The 13,563-nt window shown below is 33.1% G+C and overlaps 1 long non-coding RNA gene across 1 annotated transcript in view; it reads right to left on the bottom strand.

Annotated features, from left to right (window-relative positions):
- LOC117096951 overlaps nucleotides 1-13,563 on the bottom strand; it is a 214,136-nt gene that overhangs the window by 22,870 nt on the left and 177,703 nt on the right. The gene's annotated exons all lie outside the window — the stretch shown is intronic.

Here is a 13,563-nt window from a genome sequence, read left to right as displayed (position 1 = left end):
TTGGCTGTATAAAAGAACTGATATTATTGTCTCAAGGTACATTAACGACATTCCCCCAAAAAAGAAAGAAAGAAAGAAAAGAAAAAAATTTATTCTTTATCTTACAACAGAAAAAATATTTTAGACATTTTAATAAGAAAACTTAGGACTTCATCTCATATGAAATTAGATGAGATTTTGAATGTTGCATAAGAGGCAGATACAAATAGAGCTATCTATAGTCAATGTAAAGTGGCGAGAATCTGGTTAGATCTGATGTCCTGTCATAAAAGACTCATGAGTTAATCCATTTCAAGTGAGGCTGAGGCAGACTTTTTTACTTGAGGTCAGTAGTTGGAGACCAGCCTAGCCAAAATGGCAAAACCCCATCTCTACTAAAAATACAAAAATTAACTGGGTATGGTGGTGGTCACCTGTAGTTATAGCTACTCAGGAGGCTGAGGTAGGAAGAATTGCTTGAACCCAGGAGGTGGAGGTTGCAGTGACACCAGATCGTGCCACTGCACTCCATCCTAGGCAACAGAGCAAGACTACTTCTCAAGAAAAAAAAAAAAAAAAAGGGTCATCGTGTTTTGGAAGCCTAGTTACTAACATAGTATCAAATAAGCTAGCCTGAATTTGTTTGGTTGCCATGCTTCATTCATTTCATTCATCCATTCAGCAAGTCTTTATTGTCTAACAAAAGACTACATCAATGTATTGAATACATTGACCATAATAACATAAAATTTTGTGAATATTTTATATTTATTAACTTATTGCTTATCAGTTGCTACTAAAGAATAACAAACACTATTTTAGGATTGATTATGAAATGTAGCTACATTTTGGGGGAACTCCTATTATCTTATTTTTCTAATTTCAGGCATGTGAATTATTTCACATGGGTCAGAATCTCTTGCCATATAGCAAACATTGTCCAAATTCTATAATGGGACATGTAAAAATGTGATATAGTTCTAAATAAATATGAAAATATAAGACAAACCATTCTAGTAAGGTAAATTTTTGGTATAATATTTTTAAATTTTTTTCATATTTTGAAATTCATATATTTCATATATGAATGTGGGTGGCATACTTTATGTGCTTTAGATTTCATAGCAAGTATTGTAAAAATTTTAAAAGATACACATTGACAATATGGATATAACAATTTTCAAAGGATTAAAGTCATTGTTTTAACAGATATATTTTTTCAATTTTATATTTTATATAATAATAAAGTTTTAAATCAGGGTTTACTATTTAAGACTCATAAGGATTTTAACACCGTTTATCAAATAATGTAGGCAACAAAGGTATAAGTCATTAAAGTAACTTTAAAATGCACCCATCAATAATATGTTTCCTTTTCAGACATTTATGCAAGCTTGCTTTCTAAAACTATTCATGGTAAGGTTTCCCCTAAAGAGCTTAACATTTTGAAGAAATCCATAGAAACAATGAGGCAAAGAAAAAATAATAACAAAGCAGTAAACATAGACAAATTTTACTGAAAATATATTATCTAGATCTAATAACCATTGCATTAGTTTGCTTTATGCCATAAACCCGTACCATAGAATGGATGGCTCAAACAACATAAATTTATTTTCTCACAGTTCTAAAGGCTGGAAGTCCAAGAACAAGGTATCAGCAGGGTTAGTTTCTCCCTATGCCTTTCTCCTTGGCTTACTGATTGCCACCTTACTGCTGTGTCCTCGTATGTTCTTCCCTCTGTAAGTGGGCATCACTGATGGTTTTTTGTGTGTCCAAATTTCTGCTTCTCATAAGGATTTCAGTCTAATTAGATTAGGGTCCCCCTTAAGTATGTCATTTTAATGAATCACCTCTTTAATGAACCTATCTCCAAATACAATGACACTCTGAGCTACTGAGGGCTAGGGCTTCAACATATGAATTGGGGATACAGAGGTGAGGGATATAAATTAGCCCATGACAACCTTCTATTAAAAAGAGAAACCGTATGTATTTTTAAAGTAATTGAAAAAGTTTGCTCACAACATTTTTAATGACTAACATTATTTTATTTGACATTAACAATAACATAATTCAACTACGTATGTGTTACCAAACATATTGAGAGGCAGTGTTCTTCTAATAGTTTAATAATACTCTATAATAACAGTAGCAACAGCAGTAGTACTATTACTAATATTACTATTTGCAGTAGTTTAATGGTAATAAAGACCTTATTTACCCTGACTCCCTTTACAGTATTTTTTTTCTTTACAATCACACAAAATTATCACCCCCACTTTACACACAGTGAAACTATGAACCAGAGAGGTGAAATAACCTATTCAATGTCCTTAGCTATTGAGTTTTAGGATGGGGATTGCTTCAATTACAAAAAGCAGTAATAGTAAAAGTTGGGTGTTCACTAACTATGAAAGATACATGCATTCTTTATACAATATTGCTTAAGATCCTTGGCTAAGAAAGTAATTTATTTAATCACAGAACAATTGTTATTGAGCACCTCTTGTGTGCCAGGCCTTAAGGTACAAATACAAAAAAGAGAGATTTAACATTTTTGTAGCTTATTGTTGCTTAACTATGCCAGTTTTAGCCTTTGCTTTTGACTTCGGTGAGTTATTTTTTAAAAATTTTATTGCTTTGTTTTATTTTTATGTTTTTACAAATAGAACTTGATAATTTCAAATGAGTTAGCCTAGTAAAAGTGATTTTATGTTGATACAAGAAAATATTTTAGAAATATATCTTTCCCCAAAAATAGTTTTACGATTGAAAAGTTGAAAGAGTCAGAGAAAAACTAAAACAAGACAGTCTGGAATTCCAGCTCCACATCTTTTAAAATGATAATCAACATCTTTTAACTGTGAAAAAACAGGGCAGAAAATTAGGTGTATATGATTGAAAAGAAATGTAAAAGGATAAAGCCATCACAAATGTTTTCATTTGGAGTAAAAATGATCACCAAACATTTGTCTTTGTCCCATTTCTTATTTTATTAAATTCATGACCATATTGAACACTGTGTCCTATTTCCCTGACATTCTAGTGAATGAAAAATGAGAGAACACAGTTAATGATTTGATTATGGTACAAAATTGTATCTTATATGTCAAGATAAATGTTAACATTGATACAGAATTTATGGATTTGTAGACAGTATTTAATTTCTGGAAAAATATTTTATCAAAATTATTAATCATTTATTATTGTCAACAGAACTCTGTGGCAGATTTCATTACACTGTGGTAAAAGATAGTGAGTATAAAATCTCTTTCCAGACTGACTGTCATGCAACACCCAAAGCATTTTGAAGAGGAACAATTTTAATATGTCTTTTCACAAAGATTTATGCCATCATCAGTTTTATATAAAGAGAAACCCTATGGCCAGGAAAAAAGATACCTGCAAATGAAATGTGCATTAATATAAATGTACTTCCAATGAGGTCACTGGGGCCAGGGCTTTGCTTATGAATCCATTGTGTATTTGCAGCAAGACAAAAAAAAAAAAAAAAAAAGGATACTAATCTTCTAAACATTAAAAAAAATTTACAAGTTGCTTTAATGTAAATTTAATTTATAAAACATTTTCCGTATCTGTTGGTTTAAAATAATTCCTGCTTTTGTTTCAAGCAAGACAATTCACCAGTAAGGAGGTATCTACTCAACATTAAACATGCCAACAAATATTAATTTTCAAAGAGTTTACAAAATTTTAAGTACAGCTCCATCTTTCTTCAAAGTAAAATGTTAAATTGAAATGTGGCTTTTCACCTGATCTTTGTGGTACTGTAAGCATTGTTGTTATATAATTGTCATGACAGTCTTCTTAGCAAATTAACTCTTATTATGCAGAGCAAAACAAATACCAAAAACAAAAACAAAAACAAAAGCAAATTATTCATTGGCAATCCAAATTGGAAAACCGCTGCTATTAGCTTAAGGAAGTAACTAGCTATAACAAGCAGAAACAGATGATTTGATTTATCAGGATCCTTCATATTAAAATGAAGTGATTACGTAAATATAAGATTTAAGTCATACGTGCTAAAATCATGTGAATTAAGTGTTCTGGCAAATCATCTGAAAAATAATGACTTCGATGCATTGAAAACTGAACCCCAGTAATCTAAAGAAGTGAATATATTTTTAGAAAAGAAAAATATAAATAAAGATCTCAATTTACTCGCAGGGAATAATTTGTGCAATGTGAAAATTGGGCTGAAAAATGAAAATGTGTTAGTAAAAGCCATTCTTTAATGTGTATAAGCATAAAAATCCGTAGAATACACACAAGCTAACAATACAGTTTTAGTTCATTTGTTTTGAAAACAGACCATCTTGATTAGATCTCAGAAAATGATTCAACAGGTAAATTACAGGTATACATTTTTTAAAATAATTCATTTTAAATAATCTGTGTGGCATGAGAAAAAGTAAAACTGGAGGATTTGGGTTTTACATTGAATATGTATGTGGCTTAAATTTTCTTCCAATTGACTGCTTTCTACTGTAGTGAGCCTTAAACCCCTCTCTTAAGAACAAATATTTCCCGTGCTCCTTGTAGAGTAAACTGCCGTTTTGCTGTCAGAACCAAATTAATAGATAGCAATAGAAGAAGATGTGAACACTTTTCCCGTCACAAATAAGTAGTTTTCATAGAGAGTATTAATGTGAGTAATGCTAGCTTGTTTTTATTAAAAATGAGGATCAGTACCTACTCTAAAAATAGAATTTTAAAATGGATTTAGAAAAAAAAAAAAAAAACAGGAAAAGTACCATTTTACCTAAAATGACAATTCCACGTAATTGTCCATCCCTAACATGGATGTTTAATCCAAGCTGACACACCCACATACAATGCCTCTCTACAAAGATAAACTACAAACATGCAACTGCTGATTCAAGTTCTTCTGAGTGGCCTCATCTATCTTGAGTTGTTTCTGAGCTGATTTCACTTCTAATCTGCTCCTTATCTCTTATTTATGGTTTCAGTCCTGCCTATTAATTTTTCTTTTCTGAATGTGTTCCTCCTTCATCAACTCTTGGACCTCTCTCAGGGACCTGCCTAACCCTCCTGACTGACTCTCCCTCTTCTGAGCCCCACATTCAACGAGGCGCAGACTTACGGTGGTGTTCCTCTTAAGTATCTGTAGAATGTGCCTCCTACTGTCCATCATCACCACCAGTTTCTTAGTTCAGAATTTTATCGTCTCTCACTTCAAATATGACAATATCCTGCTCACCAGTTTTCTTGCCAAAGTCTTCGTCAACTTCCAATTGATTCACTACACTTTTCCAGAATAATCTTTCTAAAATGAAACTTAGATCAGTTCTCTGCTTAAAACCATTTGATGCCCCCTAAAGCCTTTTTGGATCTAATGTGGACTTCCTTGCATGATATACCAGATCCTTCATGATCTGGCTCCTCTCTTACCTGTTTACAACAGTCTCCTACCAATCTTCAAAGGGAACACGATACACCAGCCACACTGAGCTGCTCTGTCTTCTTGAAACGCAGCATGTTGTTCCATAAATTCGTGCCTTTGTACTTGTTGTCCCTTCTGCTTAAAGTACTCTTTCTTATTTGTCAGTGTCAACCGTAAATAAAATTCTGAATATGAAGACCAAGTACTCACTTCCATAGGTAGGGAAAGTGTCATAGTTGAGTTTGCATATGCCTGAGGGGTTTCTCGGGACACAGGATTTTCAGCTATAAATCTGAGATAGCCTGAGTAAATTAGAGTGGCTGTTCACCCTTGTTGAGACTCAAAAACTAGGCAGAAACAAGTCTTCCTCTTGCATCTTCTTCATGTTTCCCAAATCTCTGCCCTAGCCCTTACTGCCTTCTATTGCAACTGTTTTAAATTGATGTCTTATTCTTACACCAGGCTATGAGCATCTTCAGAGACTAGACCTTATTCATCTTTGTATTTTTATCAACTACTTTATCATCAGGCGTAGGTTAGGTATTCAGGAAATGTTTGATAACTTCGAGTAAAGAAATTGATTAATAAATGCAGGAATGGTGGAATGATATAAAAAGATTCTAAAGGGAGGACAGGATTTGTGTCCCAAAGAGTACAGACAATTTAAAAAATAAACCCAGGAACTAAGGCCTGGCATGCAGGTCTCAGAAGCAAGCAGATTCTAGAGCACATGAGTAACCTAGATTAACACAAGTCTCTTGACTTCTAGAAATCTCAGGAAAGTTAGTTAAATTATAATTTCCACATTCTGTGGAAGTCCAAATCTCTCTTTAACACATTCCTTCATTCTGGAAGGTGGAGAAGATTTATGTTCTTATAGTCACATCTGTTGCTGAGTTCCTGTTTCCTCAAGTACCACATTTTGGTACCAGTCAAAAACAGATGTAAAATTCAGTCCTGCCCATGGGTTCCACAAACAACCCATTCACTCAAAGCATTCGCAAGGTTATAGTATTTACTGATGATTTGAGTACGGTAGAAGAAATGTTTATATGGCAGACGTGTAAAAAGTAGCATCAAGCAACAAAACTTCGAACTGAACATTTGGCATTTGTGTTCCTGCTCTGTAATATCCTCTGGCAGCCCACCACAAGAGAATTTCACCTAACCTTTCTCCTGACAGCCCTCTTATCTCTTACTAACTTTACGGTTTCTGCCTCTTTCCTCTTTCTTCTCTGCTCTTGTTTTTCTTTGCTCTTCTTCCCTTATAGAAATAAAGAAATTTGCCCTCTTATTTCTTACTGAGCAGTGCAGCTCCGGTTTTTTTCAAACATCCAAGTTCCCTCAGAGTCACTCTCTACTCTCAAAGGGCTGACCAAGGTATATTCCCATAAAAAAAAAAATAATTTCCACCCTAAAGAGAAGTTATGGCCAGTCTTTACGATAATTACATGTCCACCTCATTACCAAAGGTCAGAAACGGAATAAGCACAATGATGCAATGATGAAGAATCACAATGATGACCAAAGAAAATTAGTAATTTCATTTTACCTAATGACAGGCAGAACAGACTGGGACTGGAACCGGATCCTAATCAGCTTAAGGCTAGAGACTGTAATTGACGTGTCCATTTATGGATCATTGGCAGTTAGCCCAGCATCAGACACGTAGTAAGTACTCACTAAATGATTTTGAAATGTGAATACATGATTTGCAAGTTTGGTCACACAAGCATTTGTTCTAATTAAGCCATTAAAATAAGTAGTCAGTTTAAGGAAAAACAACCTGTTAATCCATTTAACTAAAATGGATGACTTACTAAACACAACCAGTTATTAGCCATCGTGAGACTTGGCAATGCAAGTTAACAGTTGGTTGAAAAGTTAAAAAATAAAATTTACTGAATGCTTCTTTATCGCACTTGAAAAAACATTTTTCTGTGTTGACTAAATTAATTTTTACTTTAAAAAATTGCACAGGCAGAAACAAAACTACAAATAAGCATTTTTGTCTAAGTGTACTGCAACAGAAGGCATGCAATTATTTGGGTTTGAAATTAATTTTAAAAGATTAAACACATAAGTGTACATACGACTTGGATATTTATAATTAAAGTAAAGCTCTTAAGAGAATGCTTTAATATTGTTAACACTACTTATTCAGAGTTATGTACAATGCTAAAGGCCTAATTTGTTTCACCAAACAATTCATAAATCCAGAGAGATGTCAACATTACCAAAGATGTAGGATTGATTTCTTCCTATGCCAGAGTTCAAATAATATCTTCACTGATAATGATAATAAGTATAATCATCAATGTATGTAGAATACATTTTAAAAAGCAAAAATCTTCACTGCATAATAATAGCTACATAAAAATTATACTTATGCAAGAATGATTTCATAGACTTTGCTTTTAAAACCCTTTAATCATTTTCTAGTTTAAACATACATACATTCGAAATACTATATATGTTATTTACCTTCGGGAGCCTTGGAAACAACGTTTTAGTATTTTAACCCATTTCAGTTATTCTTTCCATTGTGTTATTTTCACGTTTTTAAAATTCAGAGTCAAGGAAACTATTCCAATGACTTTTAAATTCTGCTGTTAACAGAGATAATTATAGATCATTACATCATGGGATTCTGCTTTCCAGTGTTTATGGGAACATTTAATAATTATTAGTAAAAGACTGAGAATTATAGAGAAGCTGGATATTGTTTCACTTCACTAAACCTGCATATTAAATAATCATGAAAACATTTAAAACCTATCAGTGAGTCTCCTCATAAGATGCCCTTTCAAGTGTTTGCCATTGTCTCCTTCCGTTTGCAGAGTTAAAACGGAAATGCACATACCTTACTTTTCTCGTGGCCTTCGCTTTTCATTAGCCCCAAGTGTGGCTCAGACATCACAGCTATTTTAGTTAAAACATGAGAATATTCTGCAATGTGGGTAAACTCTGATTTTTAAGCAGCTCTAATTACAAAAATTCTTGCTTCGCTATTTTTCTCAGGGATAGGAAGAGCTGCCAGCACTCCAATTTGGAAAACCTTTCAAGGGAAAAAAAAACTAGTCCACAATGCTTTTTAAAAGTCTTGTGTGGTGAAAGGGAAACAATTTTTTTTATCTTTGTTGAGTCAATTTTTTAAATAAATCTTTTAAATGGTTAAAATATTAATAAATACATTCATTTTAATGTGTCATTTTGAGGAGTTTAGAGTTTTTTAAATGAAATACTTGCAAATATGGGGCAAAATGGGTGACAACATTTTTCTCCTGGAAGCCCCCCACTGCCGCCCACAACAACCTTGTTTTGCTTTGTTTCACATAAATTATAGATCCAAACAGACTCTGTTGATTTTACTTGGATTATTTATGGTAACACATTCTGTCACTGACTTCTCTTGGGGGAAAGGTGCCTGGGTAACATTTTTATACAGCTCTGAAAATTGCGAGATCATTCATCTTTTTTTCCTGTAATGAACTCTTTAATTGCGTTCCTATTGTATCAGATGGGGGTAAAGTTCAATATTTTAAAGTAGTATAAAGTTATCACTGAACAAATAAATAAAACCTAACTAGAGGAAAGTTTATAAGTTTTACATATTAGTTTCATATATATATATACACACATATATACATATGCTATTTTTGTTTTTTTCTGTCCTCTTAGATAAAATAGGATTGCTCAGAGCCTATGTCATGTCCGAGTTGTATTCTCACAGGCAGCCTGGGGAGTTCCATGACGTGGAAAGACCATGGAAGTGGTTTCCAGTGAGTTGAAAGAGTTAAAGCAACTTTCAAAGGCACCTCCTAGCATGTAATTTATATGCATAGAGAATCCACCTCATTTTCCCTAAAGACCAAAATGTCCATTCTCATCTGCTAGCATATTTTTAATCATTATTTATTATCATAGATGTTGGAAAATGGAATACTTATTCATACCACCATGTTCCCAGAAGCATATTTTTTCAAGATATCCTGACAACTACCCTAGTCAAACTTTAAATAATTCCAAGGTTTTTTATCACTGACTTAAAAAAATTTCAAATTAGCACTCCTGAGTTTTTCCCTTGATATCTGTAATTAATCTGTCAACCTCACTAAAACCAATTTTTCTAAATCATTCTATGTGCTGATAGTCCTCGACATTTGCAAGATAGAACAACTAGAAATGCTTTGTTTTTGCTACCATAAAAATTTCTTTAGGTCATTTATTAGGCCTTAGTATTTGTCTTCTTTGACTTATTAGATACACTTTTCTGTATTTTTAAGGTCAGAGAATCTGTGCTACATTTAATAGGAATTCTGTTATTGTATTTTTCTCACAAAGTATCACTGAATTATGTATAGAATTATGTCATTTGTATGTGAGATCTTTGCACTAATCAATGTATGTTTCTAATAAAGTAGTTCAATCTTAATATAATAGTTGTATTTTTTATTTGCTTTAAATTAAGAGTGAAATGTACTTTTTGTCTGTATATACACACATATGAAATAAATATCGTATCTCTGTATTTATTTAACCAATATTAATTGCCAGTCAGCTATGCCACCATCCTAGGCATGAAGAGAGAGTTGTCTCCATAATTTCAGACAACTATTTTGTCTGTAAAAGCATCTAATCATTCATAAAATTTCAGACAATTGTATCTGCTATATCTTTGCAAATGAATTATTAATCTTATGCTTAATAGAGTCTTAAATAGTGAACACAGATTCCTAATAACTTAAATGGTTACTAACAAGTCCATTCACATGTTGCCTGAAGAGACAGTTTTTAAAAAGGATGAACAATTCAAAACAATTGCAGACTAAATACTTTTCAGACTTGGAACTCTGACTTCATAATAAGTGATAACATAAGTTATTAGTTTCTGTAAATTGTGTCTCTTACTATATTCCTACAGCAGATTCTCCACTGAAAAGAATAAGGAAAAGAATAGCTCACTTCTGTGGTTACCTAATCTGTTCTGCAATGTCAAATCCATCTTAAAGAAGCTCGATCTCAAGAGAAAAATAAAATGACACAAATAGTGTTCCAAAAATTGAATAGCATGGTAGTTACTCAAGTATCTATACATGTGTGCATTTGTGTGCACTTTATTATATATAGACAGAGCTGCTCTTTTATACTGGGCTGAAACCCCCCAGAAAATCTGTAACTCTTAATAGCAAGAAAAATAGGAAACAAAAGACCGAAGTCTAAAACAGTAAACATTCAATTGAATATCAAAATTAAGACATTGGGACCTCAGACATTCTTACAAAAGCACATGCCTGCTAATGAATACTAATTTCAGACTAATTCAAAACATGTAGTTTCTTATAGGCTTTTTACAACTCTAAGAATACACACACACACACACAATTTTCTAAATTTTTCTAAGAATTTAATTTACATTTTCCTTGTCTTATTAATCAATGTAACAATTAGAGTGGAACTAAAATGATCTTACACTAATTCATAAGTTAAAAATTTGCTATTAGGAGAACAGTTTAGTTAATTCTGTCTAGTAAATACATATCAAAATGTAAGCTACTGAAAATTAATATTATATACTTGCATGGTAAATTTCAATGTTCCCTGAGCTTATTTAAAGTTTTTATAATGGAACACACACACACACACACACACACACACACCACACACACGCTTCTGGATATTTAGAATAACTTCCCAAAAGGCAAATTCATTTCTCAGTAAAGGTATCTCAACCCAAATATACTAACCTTAAGTATTAACAGCTTTCTTTGTTATAATACTAATCATCTATGAACAGTATAGAAACAATATTACATGTATTGTTTTGTGAGATTCTGCACATTATAAAAATATTGGAGGATATCTACATTTTTGTCCTGCTTTTAAGTTTGTGGGACCACTTTTACGCCACACAAGATTCAATTTCATATTCTTAAATGCCTCAGAAGTGTTCTAGAGATTCATTCCCTGAACAAGACACATTGTCAATCCCCACCCAGGCAACAGGTCGACGCTTAGATATTAAATAGTCTCAGACAAAACAGTAACCACTGGTGTTTTCCAGACAGCTGTAAAACACTTGATTTTCTTGTAAGGATTCCATTCTGATGTTTAAGAATTCTTATAGTCAAGCCATAGCATTGTACGGTTAGTTATAATCCTTCATGCTGGAGCTGAATCTCGCTTTTTTTTTGTATCCTCAGTAGAAACAAAGTTTATGACACTTGCTAAGCTCTCAATATATTAATTGAAATGTATGAGCAAACAGATAGCTATTTACAGTGTTTTGTTTCTGCACCTCTTTTGGTCACTATTTATAAAAATCAAAAGCTCAAATTAAATTAAATTTTCCCATTTTATTTTCATTGCATTGAACTCTGTTGAAATACATTAAATATAATATATATAGCAGCATACTAAGGTTGAGCATTTCATGTGTAAAATAGAGATGCTCAATTTCTTTCCTGCTTCTAAACCTGTAAACTTCCCTGTCTGTGCTATCCTGATCTCTCTCCATTCTTTCTCCCTCCACCTCATATCTAATCTCCCTGCCAGTGCACGGTATTTCACCCTCTCATCTCCTAAGAGAACTTACTCCATCAGTGATCCTTCTTTTTCTCCTGAGATTCCACTTCCTTTCTTATTTATCTAAAGGTATTTTTTCAATATCAAGTGTCTCCTGGCTTAAAAGAAAAAGATGAGGAGTGGTCCACATTTGCGGTCTTTCTTTACTTCATTGCTAGTCAGACCTCAATTCACTGAAAGCTAGACCCTTCCCTCATCATTTCATTTAAGCTGCTCATACAGCCTCATTACTGGCCTCTTTACTGTACCTTTTCCAGTTTTCATTTTACTTGACTTCTCAGTGGCATTGACAGCATAACAAATGACTACATTTTCCTTGTTGGAATTTTGCCCATTAGTTCTCAGAAAATCCATTCAGTCTAGGTTCTTCTCCTAATTTGCTAGGTATTGCTTCTCAGGTTTGGATGGTCACATTTTTCCAAGCACTCCTTAAGTACTGTTCCTTCCCTACCCCCAGCGTTCAATCCTGGGTCTTTATTTGCCCTTGTCCTGTTAACTCCTTCTGTGAATTCATCCTTACAGTTGGCTTTCACTGACACTGAAAGGGATGATGACTAAAGCAATTGAAATTTCAAGCCCAGGATTCCTTCCTGAGCCATTGGGGCATGCTGGAGTCCCACAGTACCAGAAGTACCTCCTGGCTGACCCCTCCAGCTTCTAGGAGGTAATTATTAAACTTCTGACTCCAACTGGCCTGCTCTAACTCTTCATGGCTTTGATCTTTTTTTTTTCCTACTCAATTTTGTGTGACTTAAAAGTAAAACCTCTATTTAATTTAATAAATCTATCAATATTATAATTTTAAATTCTATTTTATAAATAACAGAAAACATAAATATATTAATTGAATAAACATGAGCAAAGATTATAACAATATAATGTAACACTTATTTGATTGTTTTCAAATAATATTTTCATATTTATTCATTAAATCCTCATAGCCAACACATAACTTTATTATTATTGTTTACTGTAGGGAATTTAGGCTTCTAGAGGTTTGGAGTCTTGCCCACGATCACACACTAGTAAGTGACAGAACAAGAACTTGAAATATTAGAAAAAATTACATGTCTTCACATAAATATTCTATGGTCTTTAACTGTCACCAATTACAAAGTACTGTTCCAGGATTGAGAGTTGTTTTCCTCAAAGATGCTACAAAGAAGGAAATATTTAAGTTTCTTATTCCTTGCTGACTTTTATTTTTTTGATAGAAGAAATAATTTTGTCCTAAAGCATTAGAAAAAATGAAAAATTAAACAGGGAAATGAAAGATCACAAATCACCTACAAATTGAGTTTTATATTCTACACAGTCAAGAGTTAATAGCATATATATGCTTTCTTTTGCATGAGAGTCAACAAATTACAAGCTGGACAAGATGTATCAAAATTCAAAAATAAAAGCTACTTCCGCAAGATTCAGACAAATTGTTTGTCCTCAGTGCATTTTGCTCAGTTCTCTCATATGGTGATGGCCTTTTGACATTGGCCTTAAGGGCCTTTGCTGATCTTGCCACTCGTTCCATATGTTTAAACAAAGCATGTGGTTTTTGCCAGCATCCTGCC

The sequence above is a fragment of the Trachypithecus francoisi genome, unplaced genomic scaffold, assembly GCF_009764315.1.
Source record: "Trachypithecus francoisi isolate TF-2019V2 unplaced genomic scaffold, Tfra_2.0 Lachesis_group15, whole genome shotgun sequence".
In the NCBI taxonomy this organism is placed as follows: domain Eukaryota; kingdom Metazoa; phylum Chordata; class Mammalia; order Primates; family Cercopithecidae; genus Trachypithecus; species Trachypithecus francoisi.
The sequence above is the reverse complement of the archived record's forward strand: the minus strand, read 5'-3'. Positions and strand labels throughout refer to the sequence as shown.